Source organism: Larimichthys crocea, chromosome XXI (genome assembly GCF_000972845.2).
Source record: "Larimichthys crocea isolate SSNF chromosome XXI, L_crocea_2.0, whole genome shotgun sequence".
NCBI classification, from domain to species: domain Eukaryota; kingdom Metazoa; phylum Chordata; class Actinopteri; family Sciaenidae; genus Larimichthys; species Larimichthys crocea.
In genome coordinates, this window is record NC_040031.1 from 19,394,323 (window position 1) to 19,417,820 (window position 23,498).

Genomic DNA, 23,498 nt, shown 5'->3' on the forward strand with positions numbered 1-23,498 from the left:
TTATCTTGAGAGTAATGTCACCACTCTGCGGTTTATGTTGCGGTTTCGTTTCTGTGTTGACAAACAAAGCAGCCAAACTATGCATATTTCCATTAGCTGCACTCATTACAGAGTACAGCTAAAGATGATGGAAATGTCTTTAGATTTTGTACGTATTTGGGCATTAACAAACGTACAAAATAAAATTTTGACCACATTGTGCTAGATGAAAGCTTGAGAGATCACAGTGATTATAATTCATCCTCTGGGGGCCATGAATGCATTCACCAAATTTCAGAGCAATCCATCTAATAGTTGACAAGGTAATTTAATAAAACCCCAAAATGTCAAGGTGACGGTGGGGCAGGAGGAAAATTCACGGCATCACCAAAGTCAGAAAAAAATTATACCCAGGCCAATCCATCAAATAGTTTAGACACATTGAACCAAAGTGGTGGACCAATAGGCTGTATTACATTTGTGTATACCTAAAAGTATTTGCTGTTGCATATTTGTAGTAAAGATAATTTCTTGTGAAATGGATGGATTTATCGCTGTCAGCTTGTCAATTCAAGATTCCCCCCTAAGGTCTCACCTTAGTGACTCCACAGCGTGTCCACAGTTGAAACCTCTAAAGTCATTAGGCTGACTCATACATTATGTCCTGACAATTCTGATCTTGCCATTTAATTACTTGATACGTCTATATATACATATATCCATTTCAAAACTATTTCAGTAGGTATGGTCTGTGGAAAAACAATGTCTGTTTTTAGCCTCAAACCTCTTGCTTTGTACAGCAGCTTATATGAACCGTAGTTTGTGTTGAGAGAATGACGCACTTTGTTGATGGACATTTTGAGAGTCCCTTTAATGAAATCATTTTGATGCATGCTGGCAATTCCATTAAGATCAAGCTATACAATTTCACAGTATTTAGTTAGATTACTATTGTTGCAGTGCTCCACTATGATCTAAAAGATGATTTTTCTTAATGACTTATATTGGTCACACACAAAAAAGAGCAGTATTTTTCAGAGGATGCTAACACAAGGACCTCTGCCTCTCCAAACCACCATATCTATTATCCTGCTACATTTTCTCCAAACCGCAGCTAAGTATGGAATATCATTTTTCTTGCTGAAGAAATGTCATGGGAGCATGCCTTTCCCATTGTCTGCCACTCTTGGCTTAATTAGAGTTCTGTAATTACTGGGACTGTAATTTCTGGGTTGAGGAGATGGGTGTATAGTGTGGGTTGCAGGGGAAATCCTCTGAGCTTTCATGCAATGCAATGCTAGATACTTTCTCTCCAATGCAATCATGTAGAAAGGCTCCCAACAGTCTAATCTCCAAGTGAAGATAAATTGAGGTTGGTGTGTCCCATTAGGCTTATTTTACCATTTCTAATCTATTTTAATCAATAAGGGTGCTAACATTTATAATAACTCAACAGTTTGACCTACAGTATGCCTCCTGATCATAGAGTCAGGCTTTTATCTGCCAGAAACACTAGCACTTGGCCTGAATCCAACCACACAGATGGGAACAGGTAGAACTATTTTTGATGCTTTATTTTAAGTGCCTTGAAAGGAGTAGGCCAACTCAAGGAAGATAAGCTGATTGTGTATTTTGTGTATTATGCTGTCGGACTGACGGTGATGCAATTTCAGGCAGTGAACTCTCCCTCTGTTTTTTAATTTCCCTGAAGCATCTGTTTCTAAATGGGGGTTTTATCCTTTAAAGCTAAAGCACGTTGTAACCTTCAGCTGTTTTATTCTTTTCTAAGCGCTAAGCAGGATAGCCAGAGGGAACAAACTGCTGCCAGGACACAGCACAATCTTCAATACGGATAATTACCGCTACAATCAGTTCAACCCATTACTAACTCTGTGCTTAATAGAGAAAGAGAGAAACATGCATGTGGATTTACAAATCTCTGCCAATATATTGTGCATGCATTTCATAATTACTGCTGGCACCATATGTAGTAGACTCCATTTCAATTTAAATTATTCAAATCCAGCATTTTTTTTCCCCTTAGTATGCTTGTGAACGTCTTCCACTAAGCTCTATTCCCACATCCCTTTTGCTGATTTAGATTTGAAAGCCTTCAGAGAAGTTGTCAATTTATAGTCAGATGCTTGAGTCCACTCTCCCCCCTCTTTCTGTCTCTTGCTCTCTCCCTCACTCACTCTAAGTGCATTTTATGTTGACAGCTCTTTGAACTATAGGGTTTAATATTTGTGAGCTATTCGAGCAAGCTAAAAGTGATGTGGATCTACGAGAGAGAGAGAGAGAGAGAGAGAGAGAGAGAGAGAGAGAGAGAGAATGTAGTTTTCTATCTCTGCCATTACCTTTTTTTTTTTGTTTATTATCTAATATGGGCAATTTCAACTCCTGAAGGGTTCACAAAGAACCTGAGCAAATGAACAGAGTTAATGCTAAAATGAAACACAGATGTCTTTTTTTTGTTTATTATCCATATTCATTAACCCTGAAACTAAATTGTTGTTCTGTTAAGTAGAGCCCAAACCTTTGCGTTGTTTTTGCACAAAGTTCATATTATTAAAAATGTTATTCATGATAGTAAAGTTTGCTTTCTTTTTGTTAAATAGATAGTCTATAGAGTCTGCGGTATATCCTGATCTTGTATCCAAATACAACAAATGCACTTCACACGAAGCATAAGAATCTGTCTTGGGTGCATCAAATTTGCTCATTTGACTTTGTTTTTCCATTAGTGTAGACACTGCTTTTAACCGAAAAACAAAAAACTAAACAAAAAAACACTCAGCCCTACATTTAGAAGTGAAACTGCTGTGGCTATTTGTCCATTTGGCACAAGCTTTAGAAGCTTCTCTGAGGTGTCTGACCCACGTTCCAGAAATCTGTGGTGCAATACTACTAAAACTAAACTTACATGTGAACCATTTGCAAATAAGAGAAGAATGTGACCAGACCTGCTGAATTATGAGAGGCAGGATAGTGTATACCATATAGTAAAAGTATGATTGTGTGTTACCTAAGACTGTAAAAATAACATATCAAATTGATCTGAAATGAAAGCTTTTTGTTTCATGTGTAAAAAGGCTTTTAAAGAATAGGCTTACACGCTTACACAAATATTCAAGTTAGTTTGTTGCTCCTTGTTGTTCCATTTCTGTACAGTTCAGAAGTTTTAATTTGACTACATCCAAAGTTGATGCCAGCAGATCTCTTTCTATGCTGAGGACAAACTGGGCAAGGCCCAGCCTTCCTGAGTCATCTGACAGCTTGTCAAAATGTTCTTTCCAGGCAAAATGAAAGTCAGCCTCCTTCTAACTCCTGAATTCTGCTTTCATGTCCACAGAAATCATGCTCCTTGTTGCCAGACGATACCTGTCTGCTGATTCAGGTGTTCCCTGGATTTACCAAGCCCCATAAGGCCTCCATCTTACAGCTTGGCAGCTTCCTCCACCATCGGTATCGTCCGGCAGTTTCTCGGCTTGTCGCCATGACAACTAACAACGTTCTGGGCAGAGTGTCTGGCAGCCATTCAGATTTCCTGTCCTCGACCTGCCCTGAGATGCAGAAAAGGTTTTTCCAGATCAAGATGTGGAAGCTGAAGATCTTGCAGAAAGGGGCGTCCATCTTATCCTCACTTCACATTTCAGTTTTATCACATTTGTTACATGTTCAGTTTTGCCTGTGTATGAAATGCACAAAATTGAATTATCTTGACCTGGATTTTGCAGATGACCCCATTTGCCTGGTTGTTACTTGTTAGCTAATCTTTGCCTTGAAGAGAGACAGCTATTTTAGTGTCGGTTACAATTTTAAATGTTTCAAAAAGGTCTATATACTGTAGTAATATGAATGTACAGTAGTTATCATTCTCTAAAAAGAAAAAAGGACACTGCACTGAGCTTTACGGATTTCACTAAATAGTTTACGGCGAGCGACGACAATAAAGCTGACTGAATTTAATGCAGACGCCACTCCGCTCGACCCACAGTGACTCTATGAGTCAGAGGATAGCTAACTTTAATAAATGAGCATTGGGTCGACGAGCCATTAAAAAGCGCTTTGAAGCTCCATTTAAGAAAAGATAGTCCTATAACCTGCTCCATGTAATTTAAAAGAGAAATAGGCTGTGTCAGGGGACATTTACACAAATTAATATAAATGTGGTTTTGGAAAATATTTGTCAGAATGAGGCAGCGATTATTGTAATCACTGTCACAAGCCATAACCTCGCAGTAACACATGCCATATGCGTGGATCTATCCATCCATCTATGTATCTATTTATCTATCTATTAGATGGGAGGAAGAGGCAATAAGCAGAGAAGTGGCAATGAAGGCAGCAAGGCAGGCGTGAAAGTGGTAAGAGGTTTGTAGGACTCAAAGAGAACCATAAGCTGAGGGGGAGCTGACACCACTGTTTTTCTTGATGGTGTTTATTTAATTATTTATTTGTTTTTTTGTTTTTCCCCCCTCACACAGCACTGACAGATATGAGGCATTGAGACAACACTCGGGAGAGTTTGGATGCTGACAAGGATATAAGTTAATACATGCTGCATGGCCAAGTCAGAAGAAAGGAACAGTTAGGCCCCTAATCACACTCAAGTCAACACAAAGGCCCTTCACGGTGCAGCTCAAAAGGAAAAATAAGGGAAATTCAGGTGGACGCAGAGGAGAGAAAGGGAAAAGTAGGGAACTGGAGAGAGGAGATAAAAGGAGATGAAGTGATGTTTCATCTTTCGGGTCTTTGTCTTTAGTGTCATCTGTTTCCACAGTGTGGCTCCAGGCTTTGTATATTTACATATTTATTTTATCTACATAAATATTTACATAATTACCATAATGAAACCGTATCCTGCCAATGCTTTGTGGTATATGAACCTGCAGTGAACCCGTACAGGCTTTGAATGCCTACAGATCCATGTTTACATACAATATGCTCTCTCTCTTTCTTTCCCTCTTGTGCATCGTCTGTTTTCACATGTTTTTTATCCTCTCTCTGCTTCCATGCACACCTCACCTGCCACAGAACAAGTATGAACAGTGCAGGGTGTATTACCAATGTGCATATATATGTGCGTGTGTGTGTGTGTGTGTGACCTACTGTGCCCCTGCTGAAAGCCCCGTACACCATAAGGACCTCTCTATCAGATCTGCCCCATCTGCTATCAAGACAGGTAGTGTCTACACCTGGGGGAAAACTCTGTTTCTCCCTTTGTCTTTCTGTCTCTCTCAATTTGTCTCTCCCTCATCTGTTTCACACAGACAACACAGACAACTCACACACACATGCACACACACCACTGCAACGATAGAGAGCGCTTGTTATTGAGACATCTGCCAGAGCGTAGACTAACTGACATCAGTCATCCGGCTGTAACAGATGATGAGGAGGAGCAAGGTCAATGTTGTCCGTCCTGTCCTCTCCAACCCTAGAGGGCCTTTGGCTCGACTTTGCTCTGAATATACTCCAAAAAAAGTAAGAACATGCTCAGTAGGTACAGTAAGTTCTATTTTTTGCTTCCTGTCTGACGCCGGGACTTTATTCTGGCCCTGGAGGTTAAATGGAGTCCATGTTTTCAAAATCTGTTACAGGGTGACTTGATTTTCCTTGGTGACATTTCTGCAGAGACATTTCAGCAACTAACATAGTAGCAGGGCACATGCTGACACATATGGCACAGGGAGAGTCACAGAACAACAGGGCTTCAGATTAACTGTGGTCCATAGCCACTCATAGTCTCTCACACTGTATTAACAAAATGATGAGGTTGTGGGTGAGACTCTAAGATGAGCTACAGTGCTTAAAATAATAGTAAAATTGTATTTGTAAATGTTCTAAAAGCACAGAAACAAACAAGTTTAGTGCATAGTCAAAAACAAAGTGAAAGCAGCTTTTATAGTAATTTGTTGATGGAGCCATCATGACTCCATTGAAGCGTTTCCACAGAGCCGCGGTGTCTTGTATTTGTGAGCACATGAGTGACAATACTCTGTAAAATGTCCCTCAAAGGGAATTTCTCAGAATTAAGTGAACACATTGTTGAAATGTCATTTACTGAGTGGATTTCTTTATTATAACAAAAATGCTCTCATAGCTTAGATTTAAAATAGTGACTCTGCCTCTGGGAATGGCAAGTAGAGCTTTTTGATTATTAACGACAGTCTGCTGTTAGTTAGTATGATAGTTTCATTTGGATATTCTACCTACAGGGCATGATGACATTTTACCACAATCTTCTCTGTCAAAGCAAACAGCGGTTAGCTTGGGCTGGCGTAATGTAAATTTTTGATGTGTGCATATATGCTCCAAGCTAAGTCAGTGGACACTCAGATAAAGACTGCTATTGCAAAGATAGTAACAAAGCTTTTTGGTGGACAATGAGGTGACTACAATTGGAGACATAAAGAAAAATAATTGACCGAAAGTGAAAATGTCATGATATCCCTTAAGAAAAAATATGTTGCATCGCTGGTTCACATCTCAAATGCGCTGAGGGGGAAAACAGGAAGAGAGCCCAAGGGACAGTGAACATTTAATATCCAACAGATTAAAATCCAGAATGTCAAGGCATCCTTTTAAGCGTTCAACAAGTGTCTGTACCTCCTCTCTCTTTCTCTCTCTGCCCCCCTCACTCTCTCTTTCCATCCCTCCATCTCTGCCAAGGACACCATCCCTGCTATTGTTACCATGGAGACAAGCCCAGAAGGGCTGTGGGCGAGACATGTGAGGGACTGTGGGTGACTGTGTGTGCGTGTGTGTGCATGTGTGTGTGTGGACCCATGAGAATGTTTGTGCAAATCTATGTCCTTGTTTGTTTTCTCATGATTTTTAAAAGTTTTGTTTCCTGATTTGTTTTCTTATTATTGCAGTTTGAGTGTTCGCCCCCACACTTCAACAACTAAGGTACTGTAAGATGTTAGCAGTAGTGGTACTAGTAGTAGTACAGAGTAGGGGTCAGGGGTGATACAGTTAACTGTAATTCATTAGCACTGATGTGAATGGTCGAACTTTGTTGGAAACGTCTGTTAAAATGAACTAAATGTTTTTGGAAGAGTGTGAAAATGTTTGAAGGCTCATATCTTATTTGCTGTTTCATCCTGATACACACAGTTGTGGATTATAATTTCCAGTATGACTTCACACGATTTTGATTTATCTCCCAACAAAAAGTACAAACCTTACCCAAGGGTATACGCCTGGTTTTCTGTGTGTGTGCGTCGGATGGGATGGGATAGGATGTCGGGTGTGAGGTAATGCATGTGTTGACAGCAATAATTCACCCCATTTAGTGAATGAGAGATTAGTAGAATGTGTCATTTTCCTGCTACAGCCACTGGTCCTACTAAGACATGGTAATGTCTCCCTTTCACCATTCTTGCTAAAAAGCCTAATGGCCCAACATCAAAACCCTCTTTTTTTTCCTGCCAGCAAACGGAGGTTTGCAGCAGTGATACATGTATCATGTGAAAGATTGTGCGTAGCATATTATCAGTTTCAGCAGAATGTTCGATGAGGCCAAATTCGATGACAGATTTATGAAGCCTGCGATGCATCATTTATTACTTTCTATTAGATCTCATTTAAGGTGCTGTGACTGCAGGTAATCTGAAACGTGAGTACCTCAGTCAAAAGGAAGCACAAAACACAAAGGCAATTACTGTACTCATATACCAGAACAACACACATTTCTCTACTCATTGATATCAAAGAGAAATTTTAGTATTGAAACAAGAGCCCCCTCCCCTGCCCCCCTCACTGATGAAGTGAGTGACGGTTAAAAGCTTAGAGCGCCGTCTCTTCATGAAATTAATTTCGTATGGTGTCACTCAAACGTCAAGCTACATGTGAGCACATATACACACAAATGCTCATGAAAACATGAACAAAAAGGCAGAGGCAACACTATGTGATGAAATTCTTACACTGGATGTAAGCTGAAGGTCTTTATGGACATTAAAGCACAACAACAGTGACACACATTACATAAGAGGAGAGAGATTGCTGCGTTCACCTGTAAATCTTACTATGAAGACTCTGCATTCTGACATATTGAGCCAAGTACCTGCTTTATTGTTGCATATCAAATACCACTGACATTTTCAGTTGAGGTCTTGTGAATGATGATTCACTAAACCTGCATGTATAAACATCCCATAACCTGTGTTACAAACCATTGGTGTACTGGGCGATTAGCCATACTGACTGATGTTTCTCCATCCCATTCCACTTTATAAGCTTTGAATCACCTTGTTATTTCCCTCTCATTTACTCCATCCTCCACCCTGCAATGAATGAACTTTTCAAGGCCCCCGTGTTTACACTCTGAGCATTACAATAGCTGTTTAAGTTTTAGGTTTCAGAATGTGCCAAATGCAGCAGGAACATTCAGAAGGAGAGAGAGAGCAAAGGGCTAATACGACAGAAATAAAGACTAATATACTGTAGGTAATTACCCTCATTAAACAGCCATATATTCAGAAAGACAGGGGATCATTTTTATCGTGTGTGAGTGTCTTTCTCTATATGTGTATGCTTTATATTGCCTCAGCTCCAGCCCACTGGCATTGATGGAGCATCATCATTATCACCTGGGCTCATGGTAAAGTGGCTCCTTGGCTAGACCCCTGTCAACAGGCACTGGTTGGTGTCACACTTTGTGTACGTGGGAATGTGTATGTGTGTGCATGCCACTGAAAGTATTTTTCTATTGCAGTTTTGGTAATTCCATCGCCACAGTAACATGGCTTTACTGGCAGGTCCCTTATGCAAACAAATGGCCTTGGCTGGGAGGTTCAGCGGAGGGTGACAGTTGTATCTGGTTGCATCAGGTCGGGGAATGACGGCGCAACAGATTCAGGGGGAGGAACTGTTTCGTTTCACTTGCACTAAGACACAACATATGCTCCAATAAAACAGAGGGTGCCAAAGTTTGGCCTCAGATACTGACAATGAGTCGCTTGTTTAATTGCTTTACACTTTTAGTCATTTAGTATTAACTGTATGTGTGCACAAACATTGGATCAGGAGCACTGTTGTCAACTTTTTTCTTTTCTCTTTTTTCCCCCATTGAAGGTCAGTTAAATAACAAGCTAGTCTCTGCCTGTAACTAGGCAACAGTCTTACAGTGATAAAACAATTATAGTCAGTTTAACACAAGGACAGAATAAATGAAATAAAAGAAATACCAATATCATATCAATTAGGTCTATTATTCATAGTTTATATAGTGATATCAATTGTTATAAGTTAAAGCTTTGCAATATTCACTAACAGACAGAAAGGAAGAGAGATTAAAGGGCATTTTTTTTGTCCCACTTCAACTTATTGCCTTCTGTAACCATCACTCTCATTTGCTGTCACATGCCACAGAATCTGGTTATCCTGTGCTCTTAGGTCTTAGATTCATTTTGTTTCCTAATATCTCTAAAAATTTAAAAGTCAGTTCATGACCATAGAAAGTAAGTATTGTTTTTAACTTAATGACAGGACACTCTGACATTATCAAACAGGTTTTGTGAAGGTTTCATAAGCCCAAGAGGGTAGAGAATTTTCTCAGCTCACTGACATGGAAAAAAATCCTTCATGTAAAGACAAAAGACAAAAAACTCACCAAAGTCAGATGTGGTTTTTGCTCTGGTATGCAACTTCTTTTTAACAGCACAATGAGCACATACATTTGTAATGTGGAACCAACCTTCTTTCTCCGGGTTACATCAGACTAGAAATTCAGTCTAGGTAATAGTCAGGTAGTCCTTGCATTGTTTTGTTACAAACTATAACTCCATATCATACACCCACACATAAACAAACACGCAATACCTACCACACATACATACACAATCACACTCACACGGTTTGTTCCATATTCACCATGAGCAACAGGTGTGATAACAGCCTGTGTGAACTCTGTGTTTCTCATTGTGGAGAGTGAGTAGGTGTTTGTGTTTTGATGATTAGTTAAAGGATGAATACATGCCAACACATTAAACATCGTGCAGCCAAAACACACACGGTGTTTTGCCAGTGTCCCAAAAGGGGTTTAGCAACTTCTCGCCTACGCCCACCGCCTGTAAAGTGATTGCCTGAGTAACATCTATCCACTACCTCTTATTACGAGATGAGGCAAAGATAATGGCCCCTGATGAAAACACGTGTAAATAAAAAGAAACTAAATTTCATTTTAGAGAAATCGCATTTCTAATGGTTGAAAAGTTTACCATCATTGCGCCTGTGCTCAGATTGAGCAAATTGGTTTACCTGATGGCTGTAGAACTTATGTTTATGATATTTTTGTACCAATGGTTGGTGGCCTTTTTTTGGAGTCGGTCTGTTGAGTATGAAATTGGAAAAAAAAACAAAAAACAAGGAGGGTGTCTGTGAAGAATACAAGATGAACAGTATTTTAGTTTGATAAGGCAAAAAAAACAAAACAACCCACAGTCTCTGGTTTAAAGGGCTATCAATTTTCTTGTTATGGAAAAATACACCTAACCTAAGGGACTTATTCTTAACTATTGAGTTTCTGAAAAACTAAATGGGGGATTCCCACACTAATTGTATCCGTTTTAAAATATGTACAGAACAGAACACCACAGGAAATCTTTTCTTCCAGTCCAATCAAACTTTACAACACATATACCTCATGTGAAGAGGACAGCAGAGTCACGGGGTGGTGAGGCTCTATCCTCTGTTTCACCTCTGTTAATTAATATCTTGGGATCACCATCTCTGTGAATTATAATCGATCTCTGATTGATGAGACATAATAGGACATAATGTGCATTAATGGGACACTATATGCAATGTTAAGGACATAATCATAAACCATCTGAATTAATCACACACCCTTACCTATATTTCAACCTGTATTATAGTTATATACGAAGAAGAAGAAGAAGAAGAAGAAGAAGATATACTTTATTAATCCCTTGATGGGGAAATTCTTTACTATACCATCAACCTACCAAGAATGATCCTTAATGTTTTAATATTTTTGGGTTATTGATATTTTATATTTGCACTGTTTTCTTTTCACATTCCAACTCTACGGACAAGTTGTGTATCAATAATCTGCTTAAATATTGATTCATTTTAATGACCATTTTAGATTTTGATTTAATATTATGCTTATAAAATGTTTTATTCTGATTGGATTTTGTACCTAAATTAAAAATAATAAATAAAGCCATTATATAATCACACCAAATCCATAATGTTGAATTTTAGATATCACAAGTTTTGCAGGTTTCACCCACAAGAAAAAAAAAAACTGAAAACTGCAAATTTGTCAGTATCCGCTTACATAACAGACTAACTTTACAGTCAGGTGGCCGAAAAAGAAAACCCGCTCTTTAAATAACCTCACAGACCTTCGCAGTCAGCCCCTGAGATGTCCCATGTGTGGGTGCTGTGGGTCAGCGGAGCTGTCCATTCAGCACCCACAGCCTGCCACCGTGCAGCACCACGGACAGCGATCTTTAGTGCCAAGCAATTCAAAGTAAACTGCAGAGTGCTTCGAAGCTGTTGAGTTAATTTCAAACTGACTCAGCGTCACCATTTCACAAAAGTAAGCTCTGTAACACAGCATGTATAATGTATGTTGCCTGCTGAGGAAAAAGAACCGACACAGACAGACCTGACAGCCCCAGGGAGTCAAATGAGTGAAGGAGAAAAGTTGATTATAAGGCTCTTAACGACTCCGCTAATTACCATTGATGCTAATTAGCAAGAGCTCCAAGTTAACTGCACGGAGGGTAATCAGTGTCTGGAACGAGACAGAAGTTAGAGTCAAACTATCATCTCTCAACCCTTCATGGGGCACAGTAAGACGTTATACACTGTGCTGTTATGTCCCAAAAATGTTAGTGTGCTGTTCATGCTGACATCTGAGAGGCCCCCAACACAACAGTGGAAGTTTTAATTGTAAGCCAGTCTTAGCATAGCAGAGTTACTTTGACACTTCAAAGTCATCTCTGTAATTTGAGATGCAAAATAAGTTTTCAACTTTCGACCTTGATGGATAAGGTTAATGTGGTTGGTTTCTTTCTCAGTGTGCAGTGTGTAACCACACTGATCAATGCACTATTTCTCATAACACACAACAGCACACACAAACACACACAGACACGTCCATTTAACTTGACTTATGCGGTCTGTGACTCTTATTTTGTGCAGTAAATCCAGGTTTCTCCCGATGCAGAGATCCCAGCTTTAATCTTCTCCCAGGCTGTCGACAACAACCGGCGGGGTTGATTTACTGTGGTCAGCTTCAATTACCAACCCTAAGAGCCAAAGGTATTCCTCAGGGTCCGGATGGCCATACGTTTCAAGGACAATTATTTTTAATGAGACTGCCTCCAATCCATCTGCATGTGGGTCGAGGGACGCTTGACAAATCCGTCCTTCAGAGGGCCTCCTCCTCACTCTGATCTATGGTTCCGCTTCATTTCCCCTGCCTGTCATGCTGTGTGTAGAGCCGCTATCAGTAGGTTTCACCTGGCACAACGTCTCACCAGTGAAAGAACGGGCCGTGTGACTGATATGGCAGTATGGTGTTTGTAGTTCTAAAAAGTCACCCTAATAAACTGTATGATGAAGAATAAACTTTTCACAGTACACTTGAGTTGTCAAAAGTATCGATACTACTGAAACTTATTCAAAACCATGGGAAAATAGCATTTATCTTACAAACAAAGACCAGAAAAAAACAGCAGTTGGTGCTGATGTCTTTCAGTACCATGTTAGTTTCAGTTGGCTACGTCATCGAAAACAAGCCTCTTCCACACATGCCTCACCTGCTGTTGTGGAAACAGTATCGAGGGTGTAAAAATCCGAACGTACCTTTTGTTTTTTTGGGCCACTTTATAAAAATACTGCTGCTAGGAAACTAGGAAAATTAGAGAAAAAGAACAACAAAACTTGTGAAGTTATTGCATAAATTAGGATCGGATTTCAAAGCACATATCAATTTGGTCCATGACACTTTGTTTACAGCATACAGCACCAACGAATAAGTGTGTAACATTGCAAAATCTGTCGAGGAGCAGATTTAGCCATGCTGGTCACTGTCCCTGTCTCTGTACTGAAGAAACAGCTTGGCTTCATTAATCTGATCTATTTTCTCCACCAGACTTTGATCCTCTGCTGCTGCTGAGTGTACAATTCCAAAGGGGCTCCAGCCCAAAGGGAGTGTATCCTGCTGCGATTCCCAGCAGATGTCCTGGTTGTGGGGTTGTGGGATCACTATGGGATCGGCAACATGCTGGTTGTCCAGGCCTTTCATGTCCCTCAGGGAATTGGTATCTCCGAGGAAGACTGTTCAATTTACCAGCTTAACCTTACAACTGTTGGCAGAAATCACAGTATGAGGGCTTTGTGTGCTCATGTGCAAGAGCATTTAGGAAGGAGAAATATAACGTATAAGAGGAGCAAGAGATGAAACGGTGGATATGATCTTTGTTTGTCTGTTTGTGCTGTCTGTCCTGGAATCTCATAGCTTTTGTTCTCAAGATAGCTTACTGTTCTGTCTGACAGACCACTGAATACCACATGCTTACTACTGTTATAGTGATTCTAGCCCCCAGCAGTTGTGTTGCGATTGTTTGCAGTCTCCACCTGTGTATCTTGTGGTAATTAGATGCATTGCATGTGTCACACTGAGTTTTGTCTCCTGTTAAACTCTGTGACCAGATAGTGATTGAGTTGTACCACTCTTATATCTCCTCCTTGGTCCTCTGATGAAGAGTTCTCCCTGTGGGCCTGGCACTTTGGCTTAATTTGTTGTGGTAAGAGAGCCTGTAATGTTGCTCTATACGGTAATCACTCAGAGCTGCTTTACAAATACACCATCAGCATGCAGACACGCAACATCAATAGGAAAATAGCAGCACTGGGGGAAAAAAAAATAACTTTGCCAACATCCAAAGAACACAGTGCACACTAGATGAAAACTTCAATCTAAATAACAAATTAGCACTCGTGTTGCCCATGGCAATGATGGTGCCTGCCGTCTGCTGCCCTTTAAATTGCAGAGATAGATTATAGTGAACTTGGTTACATAGAGTTTGAGTCTGTTTTTTTTTTTACCTCCAGTCATGCAGTGTGACTAACATTGGCAAGCAGGCAGACAAGCACAAGCAGAGAGTTTGATGCCTGTAGGAAGCAAGAATGACTGTGAGGAGTGTAGGCATCTGTGTCTAACAAACTCCTCATCAGGGCCTACCAGCTCTATGAGTGCTGTTCTTGAGTTAAACCCGAGTCAAAAGAGAGCTTTCTCTATAAGCATCAGCAGTGTTACACAAATTAACCTCAAACAAAACCACTTAGAGCCCTATAGAGGAAGTAAATGCATGTGTAATACAAGCTATACAGTATGTAATGCGTGGTTGCCCCACATGCATTTTTAATGCTCGAAGCCGAAAGCTTTTTTTGTTCTTTTTTTCTTTTGTTTACTTAAATTACTGTGCTCCACTCTCGCTTCCCCTCCCATAAATACATACAAAGAAAAACAACAAATCATATTTGTAAGAACAAACATTTTCAGATCCTTCACTTATACACGCTGGAGAGGGTCCCCCTAATCCAAACACCATATTTGGCAAAGAATAAATGTTTTCAGTAAAACATTGTGCATAGCATGCCTGTAATCAACAAGAAATACATAGAGCTTTAATATGGAGGTAATGACAGAATTGCTTCCTAATTGGTTTAATTACTCATTTATCATTAGTGAGACCAATTTCATTTTTTATTTTTTTTTATTTTTCATATCCTGGCGGGTTTGCTGCTCTGCTCTGCTAATACACAGCAGCTTGCTTGCCTGGTAGTGGATGAAAAATCCCTGTCCTCTGAGCATCTGCTCAGTACAGCAGAGATGTTGTTTATCCCCAATGCCCCAGACTACTTGTCTTCACAAAGTACAACTTAGAGAGATGCGAGCAAAGCTACTAAACCTCAGACTCCAAACCCAGTGTAATGAATACCAAATATTAATTGGATTCTCTACAGCTACTTTCCAATTAATACAAGAATATTTTTGCAGAGGGAAAATAATTTATCTTTATCCTTTAAAATGACTTATTACTATTTATGTAAATTTAGGTTTGGGTCGTTACTGTAACCCTAGTTCATGAGCTGAAAATATAAAAAGGGAAACCTCTCTGATAAAGTCATACTTTGATATACTCTCATCATTGTTGTTGGAAAAAAATGCATAAGAAGTAAGATATAGACTGACAGACAGCTGTCTTGCACACTAGCAAACTGTCTAAGTGGTTAAGCCTATAAATCTCAACTAGAGGGTAAACCCTGCATGAAACTGCTCTGACTGCAAAGTGTACTTTATTTCTGAGACATTTCACCCAGGATATGTATTGTTTCATAGCTTAATGGTTACCCAATGACTAACATAAAGATAGACAACACGTCTCCACTTCCTCCCACTCTACAAAAATGAAGCCAAAATTTCCCAGATTTGGATGCTGCCATTTTGCATTGGTGAAGTCATTCAGAGCAAAAGTCCACAGCAGTGATCAGGGTTCCAGTCACATCTGGCCGACTCAATCGCAAGCCAAACCTCCCAACTCTCTTCTTTGCCACTGGTTTTAAAATTACTGAAGATTTTAACATATTTTATAAACACGCCAACACCATCTTTAGAAAGATGCAGGTTTCTATTTAATTTTTTTTTTCAACAAGACCCAAAATTAGGTTGGGACCAACCTTGGTCTGGATGCCCACATTCAGTGGTTTAGCTGGGTTGGCATGTTTTGGAAAGACCTCCTCCCGTTATTTCCAGTCAGTGCCTTGAAGGAACAGCTGTGCCAAATATCCTGCTGATCCAGTGTGGTGGAAATGATCTAAGGGACATCAAAAGCATGAAGCTCTCCACCAGCAGTTCCCTCAGATCATAATCTTCTAATCATCACCCAGAGATGCCCTTGGCGGTCCGCCCAAAGATGGACAAAGCCTGGCTCTTTATCCTTAATATAATGGCTACCTTTGTTTTTCCTAAATGGTTGCATTGTACATTAGACATCAGATAATTATAGAGGTCCTGGCCATTTTTTACATTACAGTTCATTTCAGTATCATCCTGTGTCTGAAAGACCAAATGCAGTGTGGTGATGGTGGATTTGGATTGCAAAAACAGGCCATGGCAGAAATGTCAGAAATAAAACAAAAAATATATAAAAATACACATGAAACAACACACAAAGGTAACTATCACAATAATTTTTCACCATGGTGAGTGTAGCCAGGTTTTTTCTCTATGGTCAGCCAAAAGTTAAAGGTTGTACTGTCCGCCCCACCTGACACTAACAAAAGAGACATTACTTGAGCAATTTATCAGACTTCATGATGGTCCCTCTGGAGCCACAAAAAGTTTTTTAACATATTCAGTAATACAGTTATATAATGACTTTAAGCACTATAAATCTGAGATGATTTTATTTCAATTATTGTAACTACTTATTTGCAGTCTGTTTGTTTTCTGTTTATTTAACCCAAAAAAGAAAAAAAGTGTCTTAGTATGTGCCACGAGAACAGCTTCAATGCACCTTAGCATTGATTCTGGAACTCTACTGGGCAGATCGAACACCACAAAAGACAAAAGATATTCCCTAATTTGGTGTCTTGATGATAGCAACTTCTATGGCAAGTGGAAAATATGTGGGGGAGAGCACGTCAGTCAGTACAGGTCTCTCATAGGTGTTCAGTTAGGTTGAGATGTGGTGACTGCAAAGGTCATAGCATCTGATTTACATCATTTTCATTCTCAGAAGATATGGGTGCTCCCCTCTAAGAGGAATAGTGAACCCAAACTATACAAGCAACTACTGTAGTGATCAAACATTTAGTCCTGCACTGTTTTCTTGGTGTACGCCACACATGCACACGCCTACCTGTTGATAATATGGTGAAAGACTACTCATCTGACCATATTACTTTTCACATCTTTAGAGACCAGTGCCAGTGGTTTTGCACCACATGAAGCACAACAACTCAATTGTCTGTCTGTATTTCATGAAGTTGCACTGTCCAGTCGATGTTATGGTATATTTATTGTACCGCTGTAATGTTTAGACTTGTTTCATTAATTAACCTTTTGGGAGTTATCTTCACTAAGTGGCTAGTTTAAGTAGTTTGCCCTGTATTAGTCAACACACAGTTGATATTACATCTGCCAGTCTTTCATTAGTACTGGCAGAGTGCTAAAACAAAGCATGGACAGACTACTGCAACAGTTGATATTTAGCAATCTCATTATGCCAATCTCATTTTACAGTCCTTAAATGCTTTAAGTTAATGCTGGCTGTCAGTAACAACTCACAGAAATGCATATAGGGAATTATGAAACACTATGCTGTAATGTTATTTCCATTCTGCAAGAGCTTAAATCCAAGTGATGACTTTTAAAATGAATTCATCTCTGCTAGCTTCTACAGACTCAACTGGGCCTGCTTAGCAGCCTCATATGTCACAGAGCGCAATTCTTGTTTTGAGTTGATTATATACTAATGAAAACATAGTTATGCATATTATATTTGATTTCTGACATATTCTGTAAATAACCCCCAGGCCCCTAAATCTTACACATTGGGCCTTTAGGTTAACTGTTGAATTGTACTAGTGAACCTGTATGGAAGAATCTGCATTCGTTTTGCATCCACACTCATTTATTTAGATTTTCCCTTTCATTTCTGTCACCAATCTAAACACAAATAGCATCTTCACACATCCCCAGTGCAAACACACACTGCTTTTGCCACAACTCAGATGTGACCCACAGCTATGTGTGTCAATTATATAATGATGTTATTACATAATTCTGAGCCAGCTTAATAGGACAAATTCCCTGTATGCACCCCTAACCACTGTAGGGGAATTCCCTAGCATCTGCAACCCAGTACTCTCCACTTGCCTGCATACTGAAAGTCTTACATGGACCTCACATTGCACAGTAGGCTACAGCGCATAGAAGCGTCACCCCATTGAACATGCCTGTTCAGGTTAGGAAAAGCTATCGAATTGTATGTTCTCCTGTTGATACAAAGCGGAGCCACGTTTGCTCCTGCTGCTCCATTAGTGTAAGAAACCATTAGTGGTGCACTAATACAGGTAGAAAGTGTAGACCGTGCACCTCCATACTGTTTATAGTTTATAGGCTGTTAAGTCCTATGGTGCCAACATGAGTAGGTGTGCAACAACACCAATAGCTCCACATGAGATAATCTGAAAACCCACAATATTGCATCAGCCAGTCTCGTATGTTGCTATTCTCTGACAGGAAAACACACACCTTGTTAACACAAGTGTAAGTATTCACCAGAGCATTCAATAGCACTGTAAGTTCAACTGTTGCGATTAAACAAACATTGCTCCACACATAAGGTGAGAAAGAGAGCTGGTTGGTTTTAGTGGATCAAGCTACTTACAGTAAGTAAAGAGGACTTTGTCCAATTGATCAGTCACATTTTTGCCATGCTAGAGGTGTCACTCTGTCAATTGCTCTACCACCTTATGGAAGAAAGAAGAAACTGTAGATTGGAGAACAGTGTATGGAGTGTACGAAATTATAATGTGCAATGTTCTGGAGGATATTCATTATGGTGTGCATTTTAAAATGCAATATATCCAACACTGTTCTTTAATCTATATCACCTTTGTATATCTATATTATGATTAGATTTGTTCAATTAAAAAAGTTAGGATTTTGCAGAATTTAATAAAGTTCTGAAAATGTGAAAAAGTTACTAAGCAATTTTAAATTTTAAAGTAATTTAACTACTTTCATGTGTCTGCTGACTGATGACTTTGGCTCTTGATGCCCACACAAAAAAAATCTATTTTTACATAAAGCACTTTCCTTCGAGAAAGTGAATTATTGCTTTTCAAAAACAGCCACCACAACTCTTCAAGTGAAAGTGACAAATGTTCACAATTTGTACAGATGAAAGATAAAATCACCCAGTGTGTCATTTTCCAGACAAAATTGTTGACACGTGTCCCCTTGTGAAATGGCCTTTAAGTGTCCCTCTCTGTCAGTGTGTGCTATTGATAAGCGACTGCCTGTCGTGGCTGTCAATCATTCAATCAGCTAGGAGCAGGCTGGTTGCGTCAGGTCATAATTTAGCTGGGAGTTCATCAAATGAAGTAATATCACATCATTTCATCACATCCTTTCATCAGCCAGACAGCTTTTTAGATATACTGCTGCTCTGGGGATTCACAGGAACCACACAGAAGGTCATCTACTGAAGGCAACCGGATCAAAGTTTTTTCTTTTCCATCACATGTAAAGTAATCAGCTATCAAAGGTACTTCTAAATACCTTACATCATCTTCTCAATGTTAGAGATAAGCATTTCTTCTTCTTTCAATCTGTGACTTACTTAAGTAAAGATAGGGCGAACATTAATCCGACTAAAAAAGAGATATTTTTACTTTTGTGCACACAAACATTTAAATAAAACCTTCAGTGTGACTAGGCAAACTGACAAGATGTGTGTCTGTGTCCTGGTAGAGAGTGATCTGGAGTCATGGAGCGGGATTAGGAGGAAAATATGTGCGTCATTGGAGGTTAGGGAGCAGTGAAGTTATATCATGAACTGTCACCAGCTGCCAAAGCATTGCATTGAAATTCATAGGGAGCGACTCAGTCATGAATATCACAATGTAGGGATGAGATGCTCATGCATGCGCATTCATATCAACAAACACACCTAACACAGAAGATACACAATGCACGCTCGTAAACACACACATCAGAGCAAACACCTACTTGCCTCCCAGCGGTCGGGATGTAAATGCATTAAGAACTCAGTGTGTGACGTTAGGCAGAAGGAGAAGACTGCCAGCTGACACAGGTGGCACAGAGCAGAGATACAACTTATTACAGCCAATACGAAAACCCCGCTGAGGAGGGCTGCTAAGACAACAAATATGAGCAGCACGCTGGCACGGTAAAGCAAAGACAGGAGGCGGAGATGAGATTGAAGAAAGGAAGAAAGGAAAAGGAGCAGGGGAGCTGAACAAAAAGCTAAAAGGGTTGAATTAAAGGGTGGAGAAATCCACAAAGAGAAGACAGAGTGAGAGAAAATGTGTGTTTGTGTATGCGTGTGTGTAAAAAGAGGGAGAGAGAGAAGGGTAGAGGGGTGATAAGAGGAACAGTTTGGCTGATCCTAAAGTGGCATGTTGGATTAGGACTGTCAACAGAACCACTTTTAAAGGTTGCCCAGTATCACTATTTATCTCACCTGCATCCAGCTGTTGGCACAGGCTCAAAAGCTCATACACACACACACACACACACACACACACACACGCGCAGCCTCTGCAGCAAGCGAAAGCGTATGTATTTGTAAGAGAAAGACTTATTGTGCTCCACTGCACCTGTGGCAGGTTTCCAGTATTCAGAGGTAGATAAATGGTCTGCTCTTTTAGGCTGGCCTGCAATCTGACCACTGCGCTGTTTATGAGAGAAGGGAAGTGAGAAAGAGAGAGTTGGTGAGTGAGAGAATGAGAAAGACATGAGACGTAGGGAGGTGAGGAGTAGGCGAGGGGTGGAGGATGAATAGAGAAATGCACGGCAGATGATTTGTAACATGACTACCTTCTATTAATCTCCCCTAATGCACTTGCTCCACTGCAGGGAGGGAGGAGCAGAGAGCAGCGGGGAAAGATGTCAGAAGAAAAAATTAGAGCTAAGTGAGACATGAATTTACAGACAAATACATGTAAAAATGATTACATATTAAATGACAGGATTCAAAGTCACAATGTCTAAGTCTAGTTTCCAAATAAGTTTACTACAGCGGCTCTACATAAAAAGCACTTTAGCAACACACATAGCTGTTTTAAAAGACACCTTCCTATTAATCAATTCAGCTGTCAACAGAAGATGGTAACAGCTCACATTGAGCTTACACTAGATGTGCACCAATGCAATACCAAATGTATTCTTTCCTTCCTTCAAGTTTCCTTCCATTTTACCCACTTAACTACAGTTGCTTGTATTGGACTCTAATTGTGTTGGACTCAAAGGTGACCTACACTCAATACTGTGCCTGAACGCATTCAGTGTAGATACAAACAGAGGAACAAAACTGCTGCTCTGCTAACATTTTGCTCACGTTACTCCTGTGTAGACATGGTGTAAGATATAGAGCTTAAATGAGACCAATATAAAGACATTTTTCTGTAGATTTATTGAGGGAATTTTACTGCAGATTACTTCTCCAGTCTTTTCTTATCTTACTCTCTGAAGTCTCAGAGGTCTACACTGAGAAAAAGCATAGCAACTTGGGATTTAATCCCCACAGGACATGCCAACATATTACAGGGGGTCTAAAAATAATACAATATGTGGTAAAAAAAAAAAGAAAGAAAGAAAAAGAAGGGTGGTTTAGTGAGACATGACTAAGAACCACAAACAATTCTACTGTAATCCTAAAAAAAGACGAAGAAAACAAACCCTAAAAAAAGGCCTAACTAAGAAACAATTAAAAAACAGATTTATGAAAATCACTGATTGCCCCGTCTCCCAACATTTCTTTCTATAGCACCCCACACAACTCTAACTTAAATTCAGATTTATTCACTTATATTGTGTTTTAAACAATTGACCCCTCACAATATTATAAAATAATACAAATCACAAATAATAACAGTTTGGCAGGTTATTTCAAACTTACAAAATATATTTTGTATATCTAACAGTTCGGGACAAAGGTATGGAGTTAGAACAAGGAACATGAGAACATTGTAAGAATGGAGCTTGTTAATTGGTGCACTGTTTGCGCCTATATACCGCTATGTTTCATGTTACATAAGAGATGCAAGTTATGTAGTTTTATGTGCATACAGTATGTACAGTTAATGTTGTGAAATGGGTGCAGTAAGGTTAAATTTAAGTACAATACTATGTGGTTAGGTTTAGGAAAAGATCATATTTTGGGTTAAAATAAGCACCAGGAGGGAGTGATAATGATGGGTGCATAGGACCGATGCTGAGGGAAAAAGTAGATGGATCACAGAAATATAATGAAACTAGATAGGTGCCACTCAGAATTGTTTCCAGTGTCGCTCAGTACCCACATGGAGTATTAAAAAAATAATAATAAATCAACTGCAGCCCAAAAACCATTTCCCCATAGATGACCATTATAACAGAGATATCTATAAAACTGTTGACAGGGTTCATCAAACAAAGTCCGGTGAGACTCTATTATAAATGTTTGTTTTATATTTGGCTACAATCAGAGCTCAATTTAATTACACTCGTGGTTCTACTCATTGCCCATTCCAACCTGCACAAATATAAGCCATGCATTATTTCAATTATAAGCCCATAGTGAAGCAGCAAAGCTTACACATACAACACAGAAACTGCAGTCACCAAAAAGTACAGGCCAGCTCACTGTTGGCCAATAGCCATCTCTCTCACACATAATGCTCAACAAATATGAGCACTTACACACATACACTAACAGATGAAAGAGAGCCCTTTGCCTAATAAGTTCAAGTGCCATAAAGTCTAAATGGCCACAATAAAAAGGGAGCACCAATATCGAAAACAAAACTCATACATCGCTGGCAAGTGAAGCCTGCATGCATCTTTCCATCCACTCACAAGCGGTGCAAGCACAAGAACATTGCACAAATCAATCAATGACAACCGCAGTATTAAAGTTCGGTCCTACCTTTAAAGCATCTTCCTCCTGGCTTTATGTTGGCAAATTCCTTGATTTGAGGGGTAAGATCCATGTCACTTTCCAATGAAATCACTGTTAAGTGTCTCAGTCTATCTTGTCCCATTGTGGAGCACAGTCTGCTTTTGCCAGGGCCCAGTTGTGAGTGTTCTCCACTGGGTACATGCTAAATGTGGTAAAGGGTGCCAGGGCAAAGGGCAGGTGGCTCTGAGGCTGGAGTAGATTGCAGTAGGTCGGTCGTATTCAGTATCAGCGGCTGTTAGTGTCCAAAGGCTGTGTGTGATTCCTAGGATCCAGTGTCATCTATTGTGGAAGTTGACAAAAGCACCACTTTTAAATTAGACTAGACAACTATCAGTTAATGTTAACTACCTAGGCTAGGACGGCTATGCACAATGTTTGGTAGGGAGCATTAACTTGTTAATACTGTTATTTGTTTGCTAAACTGGGTTATGGGTAGGGCTGGTTGGGAGAGGATGAGAAAGTGCTGGTTGTCCACATGATGGTGGCCATCTTTGCTCCTTTTATGTCAGGTGGTTCCCATCTGCAGCCAATCATGGGCTAGGGCCTGGAATTACTCCACCAATCATCTCCCGGGGGTGGCACATCTCTATTTACATATGAAATTGACAACACACAGTAGACTACAAAAACATGACCACAGTCATAACAGTGAGTTATATAGAAATTCCAAAACTATTTTTGTACCAGGCTGTAAACATTTAATTTCTGCTCTGAAGTTTGACATTTTAATATAGGGGCTTATGGAGATTGACTTGACTTGCAGTTTTTGGC

At 39.7% G+C, this 23,498-nt stretch overlaps 1 protein-coding gene across 1 annotated transcript in view; it reads right to left on the minus strand.

Annotated features, from left to right (window-relative positions):
- The window catches only part of lrrc4.2 (leucine rich repeat containing 4.2), a 66,162-nt gene extending 42,975 nt beyond the window's left edge, over positions 1–23,187 (minus strand). The window contains exon 1 of the mRNA XM_027273189.1: positions 22,695–23,187. The gene's annotated coding sequence lies outside the window, so the exon portion shown is untranslated. The remainder of the gene's footprint in view (positions 1–22,694) is intronic.
- Positions 23,188–23,498: the final 311 nt, after the last annotated feature.